Source organism: Pituophis catenifer, unplaced genomic scaffold, assembly GCF_029215685.1.
Source record: "Pituophis catenifer annectens isolate HBS135680 unplaced genomic scaffold, rPitCat1.0.hap2 SCAF_6, whole genome shotgun sequence".
NCBI lineage: Eukaryota > Metazoa > Chordata > Lepidosauria > Squamata > Colubridae > Pituophis > Pituophis catenifer.
Genome location: NW_027256886.1, coordinates 101,366,526 through 101,377,166, shown reverse-complemented (window position 1 = coordinate 101,377,166; position 10,641 = coordinate 101,366,526).

The window sequence follows — 10,641 nt, the reverse complement described above, 5'->3', positions numbered from 1 at the left end:
TTGAATTTTGCTCTTTATTTGACCCTCCCCCTTTGGCTTGGCTTCTTCAGCCTCTTCTTCATCAGGCTGAGGGCAGGGATGCTCCCAGGCAGCTGCCTCTCCCCCCCCCCCCATTTGATTGGTTGTGGGTTGTCATGACGATGGGGACGGGAATAGAAGCAGCCATAGAGAGAAAGGGAGGCAGGATTTTTGTCTTCCCCAAGAACTGGAGGATTTGAATGTGAAATCTGCTTTCTTTTAGGAAATCCTACTCAGATGAAGTCCAGTATCAGAAGGAGAGAAGAAATGGAGAAAATGAAGGAACGTTTAAAAGATATATTAGAAAATGAAAGAAAAATTAAAACTTTGAAAGAACAAGAAAACAGAAACTAAAAATAGATTTTAAAAGATCAAAGTCTGTGGCAAAAAGAATTTACCTTTATAGAAAGTGACTCTTGAGAGACATATTGCGATTAAAACCAAAGAATTATAAATCCTGGCCTCAGGCAACTATTTTGGAAACATGAGGTGTATTTGCAGTTTCTCAGCTTGTTCCTGGCTTGTTGCTGACGCTGCTAATCAACCCAGAGATATAAAACAACAGTTTAAAAAGGAGGAAGCCTAACCAGGGATTAGCCAAACAAACTAGGATTCATCGCAAATGTCTTCGGCTTATTCAGCAACGTGTGAATCAGCCACGATTTGTTGCAGGGCTTTAATTCCTGACAAAAGGAAAGAATGTCAACCAGCATTTTTCAAATTTGGAACTTTAAGATGATCGGACTTTAATTCCCAGAACCTCCTGGCCAGCATGGTGGCCAGTGAATCCTGGGAGATGAAGTCCATGCATTGTTGGGTGGGGAATTCTGGGGATCTTAAAGTTTGAAAAACACTGATGCAGACCAACAACTCTTCGCATGTTACCTCCATTTTGGAAAACAACAGATACCTGAAGAGACCATCAGTCATTGGTCGGCTTGCATAATGCAGAAAATCATAATGCATGATTTGTTATGGCCATCAGAAGTGAAACATGCCACAATTAATTGGACTGACATATAACCCCAAGACCCTGATCCTGATTTGGAAGCCATCCTGGTTTGTTCTTAGAACACTCTAAGCCAATCCTGAGCAAAGCCTGGGTCGCCCTGCAAATTCAGCCCCTTCCTGGTCCTTCAGACTTGGGCAGAGTCACAAAACCTTCCCAGATATTTCAAGTGAGGCTCTCAGGCCCAAAACCTCCCTGGACCAGGGACGGCTGCCAGGACCTTCCAGGAGAGCCTCCTTGGCTGTTTGTTGTGGCCTGCCAGCGGCCTGCGTGGATTGTTCCTGATCCTGACAACGAGGAGGCTGGTGTGGTGTCACGCCAGCAGCCTGTGAAGCCGGCGCTCGAGTCGGACAGCGAGGAGGCTGAAGAAGATGTGGTGCCAGAGGCAGGGATTCAGCCAGGGCCTTCAGAACCTCCAGAGGCTCCTTTAAGTGAAGAGGATGAAGTGGAGGAGCCTCTTCTCAATGCACGGGCACGCAGAGCTGCCAAAAGGCAGGAGTGGTTACTCAGGAGGAGGTCTCTTCGAGAGTAAGGCTTGGGGCTAATTGGCCACTCCCTTAGCCTATTTAAGTTTGCACACAGCTTGTAAAAGGCTGCAGGAAACAAAGTTCGTTCGTTCACTGATCATTGAGTTTGGATTTTCTCTGCAAACCTGGCTTCTGGGCTTTCTGCCAACTCTTGTAAGACTCTATTTTATCTGTGCAATTTCTGGCAGGTTGTTAAGAATGTTTTATTAACAGCCTGAATTTGCAAAAGACTGTGTTTTGAAGTAAACTGAGTTTTGTTCGGAGTTTGTGTGTGCTGCATTCTTTGGGATCCGTAGCTGGGGCAGAACACTGTTTCTCTCCGGCTGTAACCACTGAACCCACTCCTCCTTGTGGAACAGAACAGCCTCCTCCAGAGGAAGCTAGATGGTCGAGGGGAGTAGGAAGGTTGCCGGACCTGGGGAGGACCCCCCAAGAAGTAACCAGCTCCAGACCTCGTAAGGGAGAGGTGGTGTGGCTGCAAGAGCAAAAGGAGAGTCTCATGATTGCTCAGGCGATGCAACTCCTCCGCGATGCCGAGGAAAGCCGGAAAAACCATGAGTCTTATGTATTCCCTGTGGGGAAGGGAGGAGACTACCGCAGACTGGATCCAGAAGAGACAGCCTGTGGGGGAGAGGAAGAAGAAACTGGGGAAGAAACATCTCAGGCTTCTGGAGCTCAAGCGAGGGATGCAGCAGCCCAGGGACCCCCAGCCTTGCAGGCCCCACCCTGCAGATGCAAAAAACCAAACCCCCCCCAAACTGGAAAATATGATGGGAACTCGAAGACCTTGGGGCTTTTCTTGACTCAAATGTGGAACCACATGCAGGACTGGGGGGAGGATTACTTATCAGATGCGGCACGAGTGAGATGTGTCACGAATGTCTTAGAGGGAGTAGCAGCTGAATGGATGGTGGTCCTCCATAATAATAACTCTCCCTTGCTGAGGAATTACAACCTGTTCATGGGGGCTCTTAGGAGGCGGTTTGAAGACCACCTAGCTGAGCAGAAAGCGAGACTCAGAATGAAGGGTATCCAGCACGGCCAGAGATCGGTGGCAGAATACACCCAAGAATTTCATGAACTGGCACCCTACATGACAGGGTGGTCAGAAGTGGCCCTATTGGAGAGTTTCAAGGACGGACTGAATGAAGACATAGACAAAGACTGTAAAGCATGGGGGGTCCCCGAAGACTTGCAGAGTTGGTACGTAGTAGCTGAGTGTCGAGCCCTATCCTCCCGCTGGGCGCCGAACCGCTCGACAACTCACCTGGCTCCGCTCGCCCGCGCGGCAACAGGGGCGTGGGATAGCATGGGGCTGCACCTGCCCCTCCGACACGCTTCCTAGTTTCGGCCGGGACATGCGCACATTTACACGTGGGGGGGGATGCACAGAGGCGCTTCGGTGGGGGGGTGGAAGCGTCGGGGCTAGGGTTTCACAGGGTCGGGTAGCTTTTGCTCGGGAAGTTTCTGACATGCAGCAGCTGGCTCCTATCACCGCCCCGCCCGTTTCCAGCCTGCTGATTCGCCACTGGCGGGGCGTTGTTCCGGGCTCCGCCTCACAGCTGGCGGGCGCGGGATGGATTTAAGTGCTACATGCCGTATGCATGGAGCGCCAATTTTACATCGTTATGACTGCAGCATTTTCGGGACGGACAAGATTAAACCAGCATTACATTCCAACATTGTTCTTGGTGGTTTGTCCTTGTTGTGCCTGAGGATTCTGAGAGGAAATTGGCGCTCCTCTTTTCATCTTTTCATCTTTTCTAAAGCGGCGGGATGGTGGAGGGTTTGGACCCTGAGGCACTTACACAGGACATCGTGGGGGATGAGCGAGAGGAGACCCCACCAACCCAGGACGTTTCTCTGGCTCCGGATCCGGTGGTTCGGCCAAAAGAGCAAGTAAAGACCCACGACGGGGAGGAGCGCGAGATACTTGAAACACAGTCTGGCGCCACCCCCTCTGCTTCTGGTGACTGGTGGCATAGCTTGGCGCTCGCTGGCCCTGGAAGCCTCAAAACGCAGACTCCTTTTTCTATGGATGAGAGGTTTCTGAAGTGGCGTGAGAGACGGTGGGTGGAGGATGAGGAAGGGGGTGAGTGGAGCTATTCCACAGGTCTGGGCCCCTCCACCTTGGATGTTTTGAGGGAAAGGTTTGGGGAGTCCAGTTTCCGTGATGCACAGTCCTGGCAGCCATGGGCTGTGGGGGTGGAACCTGGTTCTGGTTGGCAGAGTGGGACAGGAACATCAGGTGCAAGCACACGTTTCCGGCTAGCCAGCCCTAAACTGCGGGTGGAGCGGGCAGCCAGTCAACAGAGGAAAGCAGACCCCCCCTCATCGGACACACATACCTCATCTTCAGGGGGGGACGGGGGAGCACGAATGGATGCCCGAGGACGTTCTCTTCCTGCACAGGGGATACGGGGGGGGGGCCCACTCCGGTCCTGGGCAGCAGCTCATGTCGCATGGGTCCTGGGGGCCAGCGGGTCCACCCGGGCCGGTACCATCGTGGGCCCCAGGGACTTGGGGCTCGCAGCCAATGTGGGGTCCGCCTCCCTTGCAAGCGACTGTTGATGGGAGTCCTGATAGGGTAGCCATATTCTTGAACCAGGTCATCAGCTATATGGACCTCTACGGCCACTTCTACCCATCTCAATGGGCCATGGTAGTTGCTATCACCACCATCCTGACTGGGGAGGCGGCGGATTGGGTAGCGGACCTTCACAGTGACCACGCTCGAGACCTGACTGATGTTGGCCTGTTCCTTGAGGGTCTCAGGGCTCATTTTGAGGATGACTCCAGGACACAACAGGCCGAGGGAGAGTTGGTGACTTTAAGACAGAAGGGCCGCCCTGCAAAGGATTACGTTAAGGAGTTTTGGACTGTTGCGGGACGGCTACGGGCATGGCCCGAACGTATGCTAGTGCATCAGTTCCATTTAGGCCTGGACAGAGATCTCAGACAAGCATGTGTGTACAGGGGACTGCCTCCTCGTCTTTCAGAGTGGTTCCGAGCAGCAATTGAATTGGATGTCGGCTTACGGGAGTTTCAGGTCAAAACTGTTGCAGGGCCACCACCTCAAATGAGGAGGAGTCCGGAACGGCCCATCATCAATCGCAGCAGTTTTCCCCCTGGATCCGGGGATTCCAATCGTAGACCAACCTTCCAGTGTTTCCGTTGCAACCAGGTGGGCCACAGAGCCTTAGACTGTCCTCTTCCACACCCCCAACCAGTCACCAGTCGCACCCCCGCGACTGGCGGAAGAGGTCGTGAACGCCAACGGGTAACACCCGAGCGCACCAGGGCGGTATCACAGATCCCCCAGTCGGGTCCTAACGCATCGATGTCCGAGGTTGTGGACCGTTCCAGGATCGATGTGGTGCCAGTTGGGGATAGTGATGAAGACGACAACGGGAATAACGATCCAATGGTGAGTGCTCCGATACACCTGTTTGTAATCCCGGTAGTCATAAAAAACGCACGTACCGGGATGGAGAAACACCAAGGGGCACTGATTGACTCTGGGTGTACTTGTTGCTTGATAAAACGAACCTTAGTGCAGCAATTGGGTCTTATGACGTATCACCTACGGTCCCCTATCCGATTTGAACAGGTTGATGGGTCTATCTTAGGGGGTGCACCTGCCACACTAGTGACCGAGTTGGTGCAGTTGCAGATAGGGGAACATCTTGAGCATCTCCGGTTTGTGGTAGTAGAGACTATGATCGAACCTATTATCTTGGGGCTGGCCTGGTTGGACAGATGGAAGCCGACCATCTGGTGGGAAGGGGGTTACCGGAAGCTCCGTTTGGAACTCGGGCCGGAGCCAGGCCCGGAGCCAGGGGCTACAGACTCGACAGGTGCGGTGGAGGAATATCCGAGGGTGGGCAATAATCCCCTGGTGCCCGGGGTGCCCGCTGTATATGCGGATTTAGCGGCAGTGTTTGATGAGGAGGAATGCGATATGTTACCACCACACCGCGGCACAGACTGTGCTATAGAACTGATACCCGGGGCAAAACTTCCAAAACCCCGAATGTATGCGATGACACCTAGGGAGGTCGAAGAACTACGTACATACATAGATAAGAACCTAGCTCGGGGGTTTATTCAACCCAGTCAAGCGCATCTAGCTGCACCGGTACTGTTCCGTGAGAAAAAGGATGGGGGTCTTCGTTTATGTGTTGATTTTCGTGGTTTAAATGCTGTTAGCATGGAGCCATTATATCCCCTCCCATTGATACAAGACCTCTTAGCCACATTGGCGACGGGTAAATATTTTACCAAACTAGACTTATGGGAAGCATACTACCGGGTTAGAATAAAAAAAGGGGATGAGTGGAAGACCACTTTTAACTGTCCTCTTGGCAGCTACAAGTTCCTGGTTATGCCATTTGGGCTGCAAGGTGCTCCGGCGGTGTTTATGCAGCTAATTAATGAGGTCCTCCATGAATATTTATATCGTGGTGTGCTAGTGTATTTAGACGACATTTTGATTTACACATACACGATGGAGGAGCGTGTACGACTAGTACGCCAGGTGTTAAAGAAATTATTAGATGCGAAATTGTACGTCAAAGTATCCAAGTGCGAGTTTCACCGAACCGAGCTAGACTATCTAGGTTATAAGATTTCCAGAGAGGGCTTAGGAATGGATCTGAAAAAGATTAGTACAGTAGTAGAATGGCAAGCTCCTGAAACCCAGAAGCAACTACAGAGCTTCCTGGGTTTCGCTAATTTCTATCGACAATTCATTCCTTCCTTTGCCCAAATAGCGTTACCACTTACAGATCTCCTACTGACACGGGGACAGGGAGGAAAACCTCGGCCAAGTCAAAAACTAATCTGGACTCCAGAATGTCAAGCAGCTTTTGAGGCGCTAAAGGCTCGCTTCGTACAGGCTCCAGTACTTCGACATCCTGACCAAAGCATCCCGTTTGTGGTACAGGTGGATGTGAGCAACGTGGCTGTCGGAGCTGTGTTATTACAGGCCAATAGCCAGGGACATTTGCAGCCGTGTGCGTATACCTCAAAGAAATTCACCCCAACAGAGAGGGGCTGGGCCATTTGGGAAAAAGAGGCTTTTGCTGTATGGTGGGCGCTTTTAAGCTGGCGTCACATCCTGGAGGGGGCACGTACGCCTTTTGAGGTCTGGACAGACCACAAAAACCTGATGGCTCTGCAAACCCCGAGGCGGCTGTCGCCTAAACAGGTCCGTTGGTCACAATACTTCCATCGCTTTAACTTCGTGTTGAAATATGTGCCCGCGGGGAAGAATTTCCTGGCTGATGCACTATCCAGACTCCCACAGTTCAATAGTAAACGAGACGATGTCATACAGCCCATCATACTAGGAGGTATACAGGGGGGAAGGGTGGCAACCGGTATAGACACACAACAGAACTGGGAGGAGCTGTTATGGGAGGCATTATCCAGAGATAAGTGGATACACGATAACAAACACATACTCACACACAGAGACGGGATAGAGTGGAAAGGGGATAAAATGTATATCCCCCCTGAACTGCGATCAGCGGTTCTACATAGATGTCATGACGTGAAGGCTTCTGGCCATTTTGGGTTTCTAAAAACCCTTCACCTAACACGACTCCAGTTTTGGTGGCCGCATATGCGAAAAGATGTAGAAACATATGTTGCTGGCTGTGTTGTTTGTGCAAAGTCCAAACCCCGGCCTGGCAAACCCCTTGGCCTGTTACAGCCAGTTGCCACCCCTGATAAACCCTGGGACGAAATCGCAATGGACTTCATGGTGGATCTTCCGGAGAGCAACGGCCACACAGTTATTTGGACGGTCATAGACCTGTTTTCCAAACAGGCCCATTTCATCACTTGTAGTGGCCTACCATTGGCACGGAAGCTGGCAAAACTGTTTATTCTACATATATATCGAATACATGGGGTCCCACGCCGTATCATTTCTGATAGGGGAGTGCAGTTTATGGCTAAGTTCTGGAGGGGTTTTATGTGGGCTATAGGCTCAACCCAAGGACTCAGTTCAGCATTCCACCCCAGTACTAATGGTGCAGCGGAAAGGGCGAACGCCATGGTGGAGCGCTACCTCCGCTGTTACGTCTCATACCAACAAACGGAATGGTCACGCCTGTTACCATTCGCCGAAGTCACGTACAATAATGCAGTGCATAGCAGCACTGGCTTTACGCCCTTTCGCATTGTTTCTGGACGTGATTTCGTCACTATACCTGAATTGGAGGAATCACAGGGTAACAAAATAGAACCACAAGAGTGGACAGAGAAAATACGCACACTATGGCCCCAGGTTAGAGAAGCGTTAGATTGAGCAGCAGATGTGTATAAAATACAGGCAGATAAAAAACGGATGGGTATGAAACCCTTTAGGGTGGGTGATCTGGTATACCTATCCACTAAGTACATCAAACTGCGTATACCAAACCAGAAGTTAGGACCGAAATACCTCGGGCCATTTCCTATATGTCATATTATAAACCCTGTCATGGTGGTCCTGAAACTACCACCCTTATTAGGCAAGATCCATCCTGTGTTCCACAGCAGTCTCCTAAAACCGGTAACGACAGTACAGGATAAGCCAGTGTGCCCTGGACCGATAGCAGGTGACCATTACGAAATAGAGGAGATACTGGACTCCAAACTTGACCGGGGGAAGCTCAAATACCTAGTCCGGTGGAAGGGATATCCGCTCGAGGAAGCATCCTGGGTCCCGGAGGCGGACTTAAATGCTGATAAACTATGCAAGAAGTTTCATAAAAAATACCCAGACAAACCAAATGCTATCATTAATACACCTATTTTATATCTTACAGAGAGGGCCCTGGTGAAGGGGAGCCGCCTGTCGAGCCCTATCCTCCCGCTGGGCGCCGAACCACTCGACAACTCACCTGGCTCCGCTCGCCCGCGCGGCAACACGGGTGTGGGATAGCATGGGGCTGTGCCTGCCCCTCCGACATGCTTCCTAGTTTCGGCCAGGACACGCGCACATTTACACGTGGGGGGGATGCACAGAGGCGCTTCGGTGGGGGGGGTGGAAGCGTCGGGGCTAGGGTTTCACAGGGTCGGGTAGCTTTTGCTCGGGAAGTTTCTGACATGCAGCAGCTGGCTCCTATCACCGCCCCGCCCGTTTCCAGCCTGCTGATTCGCCACTGGCGGGGCGTTGTTCCGGGCTCCGCCTCACAGCTGGCGGGCGCGGGATGGATTTAAGCGCTACATGCCGTATGCATGGAGCGCCAATTTTACATCATTACGACTGCAGCGTTTTCGGGACGGACAAGATTAAACCAGCATTACATTCCAACGTTGTTCTTGGTGGTTTGTCCTTGTTGTGCCTGAGGATTCTGAGACTGAGGATGTGGAAATTGAGCTGGCCCAAAGCCGACTCCGAGGGGGCCGTGCAGGGGACCCATCATCCCCCTTCTACTGCAAAAGAGCACCAAAGGCGGGTGTGGGGAGAGTGGAATTCAATCCAAAATCAAAGCCCTTCACGTGTTTCAAATGTGGAAAGGAAGGCCATCGGGCGGCCGAATGTTTCTCCAAGCCAGTGCCAAAATCTACCAGCTCAGGACCAAAGAAAGCTGACAAAGCACCCGCAAATGCTTGCAAAACCGCCCTGAAAGGAGAAGTCGTTGAGTTTGCTCCACAAAACCAGGGTGAGTTGGGAACTCCGACCACCATGGACGACAGCGGGACGGACTCTGACTCTGACTCCAGTGATCTGGTGAGTCACACTGAGGGCCCCATGCTCAACCCCATAGAACTAAGGGTGCCATCCACAGGGGCACATGCGCAGATGTTAGCCCTATTAGACTCTGGGTGCACCAGGTGCATAATCAGCCCAAAAGTGGTGGAGAAAATGTGCCTGAGGCTAAAAACGTCAACAAGGCCTATTGCATTCTGTCAGTTGGACGGATCGATTGCAGGAGGGGGCCCAGCCAGCTTTGTGACCAAACCCATTAAAAATGCAATTGGGGGATCATGTAGAGACCGTCAGGTTTATTGTGGCCCCTGGCATGGAACAACCCCTCATACTTGGACTGCCCTGGCTCCGTAGATGGAACCCACGTGTTAACTGGAAAACGTGGGCTTTGCGCATTCGCACCAGAAAACTGAGACTAGAGAGGGAAGAAAACCCCCTGGAGGACGGAGTAGAACACGAAATGGCGGAAGTGGCAATAGGCCACATCGAAGGGGAGGAAAAGATTCCAAAGGAGTATTGGGATCTCCGAGAAGTTTTTAGTGAAAGGGCCTCGGATGTGCTACTCCCCCCCCCCGAGCTACGGACTGTACCATTGAAATACTCCCTGGGGTGAAGCTCCCTAAGCCAAGGATCTACCCCATGACCCCTCAAGAACTAGGAGAATTGCAAAACTTCATTGATAAAAGCCTAGAATGGGGTTTTATCCAACCAGCCAGACCAAGGGTGTCGGCGCCTGTAATGTTCCGAGAAAAGAAAGATGGCTCCTTTCGTTTGGTAGTTGATTATAGGAATATCAACGCTATTTGCGTGGAAAACGTTTACCCCCTGCCGCTCATGAAGGACATGCTAGCACATTTAGGAAAGGGGAAAATTTTCACCAAACTGGACTTATGAGAGGCATACTCTCATAAGAGAGTATGAGAGTGAGTGAGAATTAAGGAGGGGGATGAATGGAAAACCACGTTTAACTGCCCGCTGGGATGTTTCCAGTTTCGAGTGCTCCCTTTTGGACTACAAGGAGCCCCTGCTGTGCTCATGCAATTGATTAACGAAGTACTGCACGAGCACCTGTATAAGGGGGTGCTGGTTTACTTGGATGACATTCTTATCTACTCTGAGAGCATGGACAACCATGTGAAATTGGTGCGAACTGTCCTGAAAAAACTCAGGGCTGCTGAACTATATGCCAAACTCTCTAAATGTGAGTTCCACCAAAGCAAAATTGACTATCTTGGATATCGCATATCGCATGAGGGAATAGAGATGGACCTGAAAAAGTTCGGGCAGTTTTGGAATGGGCCGCGCCACGCACCCGCAAACAACTACAAAGTTTCCTCGGATTTGCTAACTTCTATAGACAGTTTATCCCCTCGTTCACCAAA